The 12,237-nt window shown below is 35.6% G+C and overlaps 1 long non-coding RNA gene across 1 annotated transcript; it reads right to left on the bottom strand.

Moving 5' to 3' along the window:
* Positions 1-6,650: 6,650 nt before the first annotated feature.
* LOC113356363 lies at positions 6,651-9,923 on the bottom strand. The gene is made up of 3 exons (XR_003362950.1): positions 9,757-9,923; positions 7,660-7,744; positions 6,651-6,807 (listed from the first exon to the last, which is right to left on the bottom strand). It is a non-coding gene; the product is annotated as an uncharacterized LOC113356363 (long non-coding RNA).
* Positions 9,924-12,237: the final 2,314 nt, after the last annotated feature.

Raw genomic sequence — 12,237 nt, 5'->3', positions numbered from 1 at the left:
GAAGAGGCGAGGATAATCCTTCGTATTCAAGCTCAGGCCGCAGCATATGCCGAAGACCTCTGCGTAATGGACACAAAGCACAAGAAGATAAGATTACAACGGAACCTCAGAAGTAGGACCCACGTTCCAACCCTATAAATACCCCTCTCAACTAAGAGAGAAGGGGTCGACCAATCCAGAGCAATTATAGGAGAATATAGGAGAGAGAAATAGGAAGAGTAAGTAATCCCCCTACTTCCGCAGACCTGTGTATACTCAAAAGTCATTCGACTATCTTTGTAATCATTCAATACATAGTGAAACACCAGCCCCGTGGATGTAGGCCTTACTGCCGAACCACGCAAATCTGTCTTATTTACATTTCAGCACCTTACATTCAGCGCTGAACTTCATGTGCTTTACATTTATACTTGATTCTTGGTTTATTCCTTTATACGAACATTATTTATGATAATATTCGACTAGACAATGACAAGCTCGAAGACTTCGAGTCGATGAATCGATATAATCATCCCCTTTACACATACGACGTACAATTCTAGAATTAGAAGGTATGCGAATATTGTTTGTGAACACGTGGATGGCTTCGTGATTTATGTGTTCACAGTGAATAAAAATCAAATGGCGACGGATTTGAAGCTAATATTTTGTGAATATGTTCCTCTTATAAAATTCTACACGTCCACCAAAAATGAGTGCACTCCGAAATAATAAACCATACAATATGTCGGTTTTAATTTTAATGGCCTAAAATTCGTTGATATTCAACATCTCATCTTCGAAGTAGTAGACGGTGGTGTTATACGTCTCGGAATACACTCATTTTTGGTAGGTATATAGAGCTTTGTAAGAAGAACATATCCCTAAAACATTAGATTCAAATTTGTCGTTTGGTTTTATTCACAAAAATGACGCCCAACGTGTGAAATATTGTGAGAATAAAAGTATGAAGGGGTCCATCCCCTAGATATATATGTACATTTTTTGCTCGATCAGCCACATTGATAATAACCTACAAAGCCTTTATGACATTTCCGATATGACATAGAGAAATTGGGTCGATTGCCCAAATATTTTTAAAACATCGTTGTAATGGACGAGTAAAAATTAATATGGGTGAAATGGACACCAAAAAAATAGCAAGAATGAATCTGTATTCATCCTGGCTTAAACTTAAAAAAAATAGCGAGGGTGAAACTGGATTCATCATGATGTAAATTCAAAATAAGAAAAAATATTTGAAAATAGGTAGGATAAAACTGTTTACATCTTGGCTATTTTTATATTCTCGTCCATTTAAATAGTATCAAATTTTACATGTCTTTTTCACCCAGAAATTGTCGTTATTGGGTTAATTGACCGATTTTGTGTATAACATAAGCCATTTTCATCCTTAGCTAGGGATGTAGTTCCAGCTCGAGTTACTTGTTTCCCTTTTGTTATTTCTGTTGGTAAAATTAGTGCACCAATAAGAGCTATCTAGCCCATCTAAACTTTGGAGACAACTTTGACGAGTTAAAAATTAAAGAGAGGCTGGTGAAAAGCAATCCAATGATGCTGATTACCAGAATCTTAGCTTTCTCCAACCAACTGTCGAAGTAGAAGATGAATTCCCATCGCTCTAGTTAGTGTTTTTGGAAATGAGATCTGCGTTTTTATTCGCTTTAATTCCAGGAGGTGCTCTCCCTAGTTGGTTTCCTAGCTTCTTTTTCATTCATATGTTTGTGAAGTCCATATGTTATCCTTCAAATTTGAGAGGTCATATAGAGTAGTCTATCCAGTCATAGGATGCTCGGATATCTCACTCAGACTCTTATCCTTTCTTTTAGTTTATTTAAGGTAATTTTCTTAAGGATTGTTATCCACCGACCGAATTTTTTTTTACTCGCATGTTGTTTGACCATATTTTGATCTGGAAGCATCACAATCAACCATTGCGAAATATGAATAACATGTAATCAGTTCACTTATTTTAGAAATATTTTTTTACTTAACAAGTGTTCTAGCAAGTATCATCATAACCATTTGGTTGTGAAACTATTAGATCAAAAATGCTCAAGTGGAGCGCAATCAAGTGTATTTCCATTCCAATGAAAAGTACCAATATTTTTTGGTTTTTGCTCATTGGACTATTAAGAAAAACGATGTTGGCGCATTGAAGACATCTATTATTTAACTAACATGTTCAACTCAAACTGAGTGAGTTCCCCGTTCTAATCATGAATAACTTAACTTAACCTGAACTCTTAACCCCGAAAGAAGTTCATGTCTTTAAAGTTAAGAAAAACGGTGTCCTTGACACATATAGGTACATTGACATTACTCACCAAACGCTGCCATTCAAGCACGTTTCTATTTTATTATGATCGATATCCAAGAACATTTTTTTGTATAACAATATGTTATTTTGGTGATTATTATATCTCATTCAGTTCAAGCACTAAAGAAAATATCTATAAAGTTAAATGTTGCACAGTGGAAGAATGTCAACAAAAACTCTTGCAGAAGTAAAGAACTGAACTTGAATGCAGACAAGTCACGCTCCAGTGAAGGAAGCAGCAAAGTTGTGTGCGACTGTTCCTTTAACTCATCTACCGTCTGTCATATCACGTATATGTAATGTATTTCTTCTCCTAAATTTTTATGTTTAAGCATATTGTTTATTCGCATTTAATAACATGTCCTTGCTTCGTAGAGCAAGGCTATGGAATGAGTATTAAAAACACTTGGTCGCTACCAAAATTCAATGAGAAGGTAGGTGAAAGAGGGGTTTTTTGACCGTGGAAACAGTCTTTCACGCACTAAGCGGCTAAACATCAGTTGTTCCTTTTCTTTTCTTTTTTGTTATTAAAAAAAATCCAAGACGCTAATTTCCTTCTTTTTTTTTATGATTTTCTAATCATCAAAACCTGAGTTGGGAGTTTTAAATGTATTAAAAAACTGAAAATACCCTTAAGGGGCATATCTTTAGCCACTCAAGGTGTACTTTTTCCAAGCCGTTAATAGCGTCCACAATCAAGCACTCCTTTGCTTCGAAGAGTGTATGAAAGACTTTGGGTGATGGGATGAGTGTCCTCATCCTATAGTAGTACCTTATTTGGTGTTTTTGTGAACAATCTTTCATATTTAATGAGTGTTCTAATTCCATAACCCTTACTCTTAGGATCGGTAGCTAATGAATATGTATCGAATTGGTGTCAGAGTTTGTTGATATTTTAACTGAATTTTTGTGGTATGGTCCCCATAACAGTAGTAAAAAATACCAGGCAAAGTTTTTACTTCGGATCGGTGTTCAATTTTGTTAGGTAGACAAAAACTAAGATGGATAATTAAAAAAAAAAAATCATGCTTCAAAATAAAATGTTAGAATTTTTTTATTTGAAAAGGTAAGGATGTATTAGAAAACAAGGTATTCACTGAGCAACCAATTAATGAATTTGCAAAGTAGAATAAGACCTAAATCTATTTAGATTAGCCTGTTAAAAAATTTATCTTCCATTTAACCTGATCACCAGTATTGATATGCATCCTTACAACTCTTTCATTATTAACAACAATCTTATAAAGTGAAGGAAAAATATTTTCAAACCAAGACTCGCCACATCATGCGCAAACCAAAACGAGAAGCCATCACCATCTCCGATTATCAGTTCATAGTTTTTATAGCAGATACATGACAATTTAGAAATAAATATATAAAAACTAGACCCGTAAGTCATGTTTGAAAGGGTGAGCTAATTTAAATTGGATTAAGATTGAATTTAGAAATAATTACCTGAGCTCACAAACTGTCCTTCTCATTCAAAAAATGTCATTGCATTTTGATAAAATAACAAGATTCGTCATTTCTAAAAAATAAAAATAAACTATACCCAGTCCTTCATGATGAAAAGGCTTAAGCAACTTAGCCATTCCAACCAATTTATTTTGTTCGATCCATCAACGTTGTTTCTCAACCAATTTATCATCTTTCTCTCAAGATCCTGTATAATACTTTTAGGAGCATGTAGCTACAGAAGGTAATAGATTGATGACCCAGAAAAGACAAGTTCAACCAAAGTCAGTCTACCATCTTCCGATAAGGGAATTTGCTTCCAGATTTTTAGTCTCTTGTCAAATCTCCCGAGGATCGGGTCCCAAGTATGATTGGACTTAAACCTCTAAAGGTAGTCCTGAATAGGTAATATGCAACGAGTCTATTCTACAACCTAACTGTTGTGCCCAAATAGTCAAATCAGCCACCTCTCTAACTACCACAAATCTCGTCTTACAGTTGTAAATTTTGAGAACATGAAGGACTTCGAATCCTCTTAAAATCGAGAATAAATTATGACACCGTTCCCATCTTGACGCTAGAAAAATAGTTATATCATCAACATATTGAAGATGTATGAAACCCAGTTCTCCAACTTTGTAGGGTAGCATATTAAAACCTTCCATGACGATGTTAAATAAGAGATATGACAATGAGTCTCCTTGTCTAAGCCCCTACTACTTCGAATTTTTCCAAAAACACGCCATCATTGATAATGGCTGAGAACGAGACTATAGAAACACGCATAAAGATTCCCTTTCGCCATTTTCACCTAAACACATAGCCACAACTATAAAATCAAGATAAGACCAGCATAACCTTTTAAATTCCTTTCAAGGTCAAGCTTTACTATCAAACCGTTAAGTGGCATTCTAAGCCTTATATCCACCAACTCATTAGAAATAAGAGCTCTATCTTGAATATGTCTTCCTTTTAGAAAAATTGATAAATTGAAAGAGATAACCTTGTCTATAAATCCTTTCAGCATATTTGTCCACACCTTTGCAATAATATTGTAAACATTATATAATAGACTGATAGTTCTATAGGCTTATAGTCTTTCATTCACAGTTTTTCTTTCCCCAGACCCTTTACTGCTTCCCAAACTTCTTCCTCCGAGAACGTTTTTGAAGATTGTCCCTTTATTCTTGAGAAATTTTCATATACTAACCATCATTAGGTAGAGGACTGAAACCAAAGTCTTATTTGAAAAGTGACATATAAAAACAAAAAATGGTCTCCTTAATTTATTCCCTCTCTATAGGCACGTTTCCAGTATAAATGTTTCAGACATACTATTGTGTTTGTTATTTTTCTTAAGGTGGCATACTGATGAACGTAATGAGTGATTTTACCCAATTTAATAAAAGTGTTTCAAGCCTTCTATATGGCATACCTTTGTTTCATAAAAAGGAGATTTCCCAAAGCCTTTAGATGTGTTCGTTCAGCAGTTTCGTCATCATTAAGATTTATAACTTCTTCGATTAGCTTAATATCATTTAGGCCCTCAGTGAAACCAAAGATTTGATTATGCACATGTCCAAGATTTTCTTTCACCCAAGTTTTTATTTGCTTACTCAACATCTGCAATTTCCTCTAAAGCCTAGTGCTAGGTAACCCATTGATTTACAAACAAAGCCAACAATTTTTCAACATATCAGAAAAAACTGAAAGAAAGAACCACGTAGTTTCAAACCTGAAGGGTGAAGGACCCAAACTTTCATCAAAAATAGTAATCAATAAAGGCGTGTGATCATATGCAAGCTTGGTCAAAGTAACTTGCACCACCTCTGGGAATATCTCTGCCTATTTGTCCAAGTGAATATATCACATTGGAGGGGTAAGTCAACAAGATTGTTGCTTCGATAAAGTCGGTAAATCTCTACATACAATTTGACAAGATAGTACCACCTCTTTTCTCACATGGGAAACGAACGACATTAAAATATTTCGCGACCAACTAAGGAAACACATGAAGGTTTCTCAGATTAGATAAATCATTCCAGAGATCTTGCCTATGAGAAGGGTTATTAGCTACATAAACTACTGTGAGAAATCAATGGAAGAAGTTACTTTTATTCTTTACCGCGATAAACAAAGTGTATATCCCACAAAAAAAATCAGTAACTTCAAAATCATTTCTCTTTTAAAAACAAATGATTCCACTAGAAGCATCAATACAGAGAAATAAATTATCATAAAAATTCCGTGTGTTACATAAGTCAGAAGTTTCTGACTGCATAAATTCCTCTCTCTTAGATCCGTATAGATAAATAAATTTAGCTTTCGAGGAATAAATAAGGAATCTAACCGCAGATCTTGTTGTTGGATTATTTAACCCTTGCACATTCTAAGTCATGAGTCTCGACTTCATTACTTACCCCCTTCACCCTTGAAATAAAGACGTCATTCAAGGTATCACCAGTTGCATACTTGTTATACGAACATTCTAATCTTCCTATCTCTTTCAATAGTCCGTTTTTTGCATAAGCCTCAAAATTAGGGGTAAATATAGATTATCTTCTCGACTGCTAGTAGTTTGATTGGAAATTGTTGTATCTAGTGAAGTTGCGTCCATCTGAAATCTATTTGGATCATGCACTGAGTATTGTCAGTTGCGTCAAAGTGATGAAGATTTCTGCTACACCGTCCAGGTAATTACTTGAGTCATCAATATCTGAAATCGAGACCCAACTAATATGTGACGCCCCAAATACTAAACCTGCTTAGCTAATAGGATTACAACCTAATTGAAGCATCAAATCCAGATTATCGATCATAAGAACCATATCCACATAAAGTGCTAACAAACGAAACCAAACTCTGTGATGCAATATGTTTGAAAGTCTCTCATGTTATATAAGTATATAAATGTGTTGTTTTACAGAATAAAGGAAGAATACATATAATAAAAAACACATAACAACACTAGATTCGGTAGAGCACTAAGTTACGAAAATGGATATCTTCCCGAGCTCCATTTCTTCTAATTACTGAAAATGAAGTGGGAACAAGTGAGCACATCATCCCGAAAGGGTTCCCAGTGGAAACATATAACTCTCAAGTAATCACTAACATGCTTCACAGCTCTAAAACAGTAATTGGAAGAAAGAGTAATAAATCTACGCATTCAGCAAATCATGCAACAAGAAGCAAGTGTTATCCTAACCTCGCCAAACTCATTGGAGAAGACGACGCGAGAACAACCCTAATCAATAATAATAACATCATCCACACAGATTGCCCATACAAACCATGATTCAGAATATTACCATGAAGATTAAAAAGTTTGACAAACAAGTATAATATGCACACGAGCGATTTCCCCCAAATAAAATAGTATATATAATATTAAAACAGAAGGGCATCCGCCATACTAAGTAATATTAAAACGGAATAGCATGTGCCATACTATCTTAAGACAATAAAATTAAAGGATATAATATTAAAACGGAAGGGCATCCTCCATACTAAGTAATATTAAAACGGAAGAGCATCCGCCATACTTTCTTAAGACAATAAGATTAAAAGATATAATATTCGAACGGAAGAGCATGCGCCCTACTAAATAATATTGACGACGGAAGAGCATCCGCCTTACTTATCTTAGCAAGGAGCCATGGGGAATCACATACACTCCTCGCAGGGAAATCTCACAACGCATATCACACACAAACACATTCATAACAAACTTCTTTAACGAAGATATAACATACACTGCTTACAAAAGAACACAAATGCAATACATTAAAGTACACACATTCATGCACATAGATAGTAAAGTCTCATCCTGCTCGCAGATAAAGGAAAGCTCAATGATTACAAGAAGGTTACAGAGTTCCCACCTGATTTGATTACAAGCCTCGCCTACCTCGAGATCCTCAATCCACTCGTTCATCCTTTGGATCGATCGTTGTTAATATAGACTAACTGTTAATCACACAAGCACTCTAAGAATTTAGCCAATAGGCTCACACAATGCTCATAACATAATCACATACAATTCTCTAGTTATAAACTAAGTGAACTATTTAATGAATCTAAGCCCATTTATGGTTCTACACCTTTTCATTATCTATCTTTAGCACATCTAAAGGTTTACTAATTCAATTAATTTGATATTATAGTCCATTAAATATGTCTTAAGAATATCTACAACTTTGTAAAAGGAACCAAAGGTCAATTCAGACCATAAGGGTCCAATTCATGTTCAATGGGGATACTGGCTCTAAGTCCAAGCCCAACAAACCGGCCCGCTAAACTAAGGTCCAGTCCATAAGAGTCAACTAACGGTCACTAACAGTCAAAGGAGTCAATTTAACAGTGAACGTCTGTCCAAGTCAAGTCCAGGGTCAACTAGTCAAGGTTAAGTCAAGATGACTGGTCAACTATCCAAATCGGTCAACTAAGTCAACACCGGTCAATATAGGGAACTCGGTGAGTCAACACGATTCAACTCAGTCAGAAGGACTAAGTCAGCTAAACAAAGCCAGTCAGACATGTGACTGATTCTGGCTTGAGTCATTACAGAAGCAAAAGACTCTGTTGTACCTTTAAGGTGCAACACACCACAGATTTATGTCTAAGATGCATTTCTAACTTAATAAGCAACCCAACAGCTTAACTAAATTACAACCTCCCTTCCTCATACTTGATTCTCAGTAAACTCCATTAACACCATCCAATCCACAACAATATCAATATCACCATCAGTTCTTACATTTCATATATAACACTCTCATCTGTAATTAATATCCACCCACCTGTAACACTTGTGGTTCACCATTAACTCAACTCATAATACCTGCAATACCAGTTCCCAACCAACCTCCTCTTCATATTCATACTTCCTAATTTCCTCTGCAAGACTAAGCAATTACGGCTCCAAACACATATACTGCCCCACTAACCCTGGATCCAAGGTTCACCGCCATGTCAAACCCCTTCATATAAACACAACACTTCTCTTCTCACTGAAAGTTCACTTGCACATTCAACTCTAACCTGAATCTCCACCTCTGCCAGTACTACCTCGTATAACAATTACAACTCCAGCACTCTGCAACACTCATTAGATATTCACTCCACTGTCTACAGCAACACCAACACCCAGACATACACCACTTTAACTGAAATCCATACTAGTCTTTCTTTGTATAACATCTGTAGCCTAACTACAACTCTCATTGCATCACCACCAACCTTTCTCAATTCATTTTGTTCTTTATTAAATCCATCACCAACCTAAAACTTCAGCTCAGATCAAATACATTACAATATTGGCAATCCATCTTCACATCTCAGCAGCATCACCACTCTCATGAATTTCTACTCAAATTCGCCATAGACATAACCAGTCTATTACATACTCATTGCCCCTTCCACTTCAGCTAATAGTACCACCACTAATACAATCCCTTAAACGTCACCAACAATTACAGAACCACCACCCTATACATCTCATCCCCTGTAGCATCAACATCATCACCTAAGTCTTGAAACAATTCAATTACCACCAGTTCTTCTCACTAGACTGCAATTCAACACAGTTCTATGTAGTTAACATCAATTCTACCTCTAAAACTCATTTTTGCTTCATTCCCAACATTACTAACCCATGTAGATCAATATAAACCTAAATCAATATCTCAAATTCAATCACTAAGTCTAGCTTGTAATAACATCAACTCTTCTTCGAATCACCACTCTTCAATTCATCTTCTTCATCTGTAGATTCCCAAATCAGAAACCCTAATCCTCATATTCAATTCATCTAAACCCTAACCCGAATCTCAAAACTCCTAAAGAAACCAAAATTAAACCTTATACAACCCGTACTACCTTAATTAATAACAAACCCAATAACTATTTAACCAAACTAAACTCAATTTCATAAATAAACGATAACAGATTAAGAATCCCTAATAAAATTCGTTGTTTACCTTTTCTGCTGGTTTTTGGTTTCACCGGATCAACCTATACTACCACCATCAAATAACCCTCGATCTTTTCACTGCTCTCCTTGATCCCAAAAAACCCTTTTTACCTCTCAAATCACTCACAGGACGAGAACACGGAAGAAGAAGAAGAAGAAGAAGGGAAGAGAAGAAAGAAGAAGATAAAGAGAAAGTGAATTCCTTTCGATTTGGTTTTATGATAATGCCAAAGGGAAATGATAAGACACATCGCCAGAATGATATGGGCATCCCAGGTCGGTTTACTTATAAAAAGACTGTTTTTTTCCCTTCTCAAACCACGGATGCTCTCTTCTTCGTTCGGTATCTGAATGACGCGTTCGAGTAGTCCAATTCACATAACTATTCGAGATCTATTAAGTAGTACTAGTTTCGTATCTAGATCGTTGTTAGATTAATTCCTACAAATTAATATTCATATTTAATTAGTCGAGTCATTAGTGGATAAATTGTCTCTTGACTGGTCTAATAGCGTTGACGAACTTGAGGGTCCTTACATATTAGTTCTTCCGACTGTCATTGTTGAGCCAATAAAACCATAGTATTTTGTATATTGACTAAGGATTGCTTTGTAGTTTGCTCTTATACCAAAATGTAGCCCCAACTCAACAAAAAAGTTGAATACTTGATTCACTTTGACTTGAATTGCAGGTTCACGAAAGACTGACCAGTTTTCTTAAGGAGAGACCAAAGAAATGATAACTAAGACCTGAGAAAGAAAAGGGAATTATAGGTTGATGTTATGAGATTGAGATAGGAAAATTGATAGGATGATTGATAGAGAATTTGAGATATAGTTTGAAGAATCAAAGAAGGTGTTACATGATGGAGAAGTATATGAGGTATCAAATATGAGAGGTGTGGAAGGATCAACAAAATTTGAAGCAGAAATATGAAAGCTCGTCTTAGTTATCCTAACCCAAACGTTGTCAGGGATTTTTTATCGTCAGGGATATTCTCATGGGAGTATGTGTCACCCAGCCTTGTGTTTACTCCAACAGTAGTCTTTAAAAGACGCAAGATCTTTATAAACTTTGGCAATTCCCTTAATCTTTGTTGAGCTTAATTAATCAGGGGACGAAACTAATGCTTTCAGCGATTTTATCTTCACTGTTATCGCTGAGATATATGATAGATTTAGAGCGCTCTTCTCAACTGTTACAAGAGTTCCACAACACTTTGCCAGAGCTTCATAAACATGATATGTCAAGAGGTGCAGAGGTACTCCAATAAATGTGATATCACATATGAATAACTTTAAAAATGATATAATAACAAATATGCATGGATTTTACTTAGACATTGATAGCTTAGATACACCAAAATCGACACTTTAAATTTCCTTACAATCATTATTGGTATGGGCGAAAGCTAAGAAGATGACGATACTATACTGATCCAAACGAGCTATATCAAAGACGTCAGTGATATCAAAAAATATGCTGATAGTTTTAGCAACCTTTACCCATCAGGAGGCGAGCACAAAAGCTTTATCTGAATGTCCATAGTCACCCATAAAGTCATAGTGTATGTTAATTATTTTGCATATAGACCCCTCCATATTTTTTACAGAAACTTTGGAAGCATAGACATCATACTAATTTTGAATTGTGGGTTTTGCAATGGTTTTGGATTGGTTTTTTGACTGGTAGAGGGAGAGAAAGATTTTGGAAGCGAAGATTTAGCAGTTTTAAAGTATTGCCCAACACCAATTGAAGAAGGGTGAAAAGGGTTCATAGTGAAGAAGAGATGAACCAAAAGGAGACGTAATCCAAAATGGAAGAGAGAAACAAAACATCGAATAAATTTTAGTATGCTAGGGGTTGAGGAATTGGAGAAAATAGAAGGAAAAGTTGAATTGGTTTGATATTGAGGATTTGTGAAAGAGTGGGGAAGATTCATAAATATTCACGAAGTGAAGGGTTTAATGGAAACAAATGAGGAGTAGGTAGAATTGGATGAGAACACAGATGTGCAAGGAATTATAGAATCCAGTGAAAAGAATGAAGCGGTAAAATCGGTTGATGTTGACTTATAGAAGGTAGCTTGGAGGTGGAGATTTGCAGGTAAGGTTTAGGGTTTCAAGGATGAAAGAAACTATTGAAGAGACTTTGTCTCTTTATAACATGGTCATAGTATCATCAATAACGAAATCAAGTTTGAACCATCCAAAGTTATTGTTGCCAGCTTATACGTAAAACGATCTTGTCTCAGAGGTGTGTTCCGGTAACGAGCATAGAACATGAAGGAAAAGTCCAACGTTATTTTTTAGTTTGTTTCACAGTAAACCAACGCATTGAACCGTCACCTTTCCAAACCTCCTTCTCACGAAGATTCAAAGCTTCAAACAATATACTTGCGATCTGCCTAGCAGGATCATTAGAGAAAGTTATAACAACTGGTTGTTTTCCACTTTTTTCAGTGATAGTTAGGATTTTAACTCGATTA

Source organism: Papaver somniferum, chromosome 3 (assembly GCF_003573695.1).
Source record: "Papaver somniferum cultivar HN1 chromosome 3, ASM357369v1, whole genome shotgun sequence".
Taxonomy (NCBI): Eukaryota; Viridiplantae; Streptophyta; class Magnoliopsida; order Ranunculales; family Papaveraceae; genus Papaver; species Papaver somniferum.
This window is presented reverse-complemented; position numbering and strand designations above follow the sequence as displayed.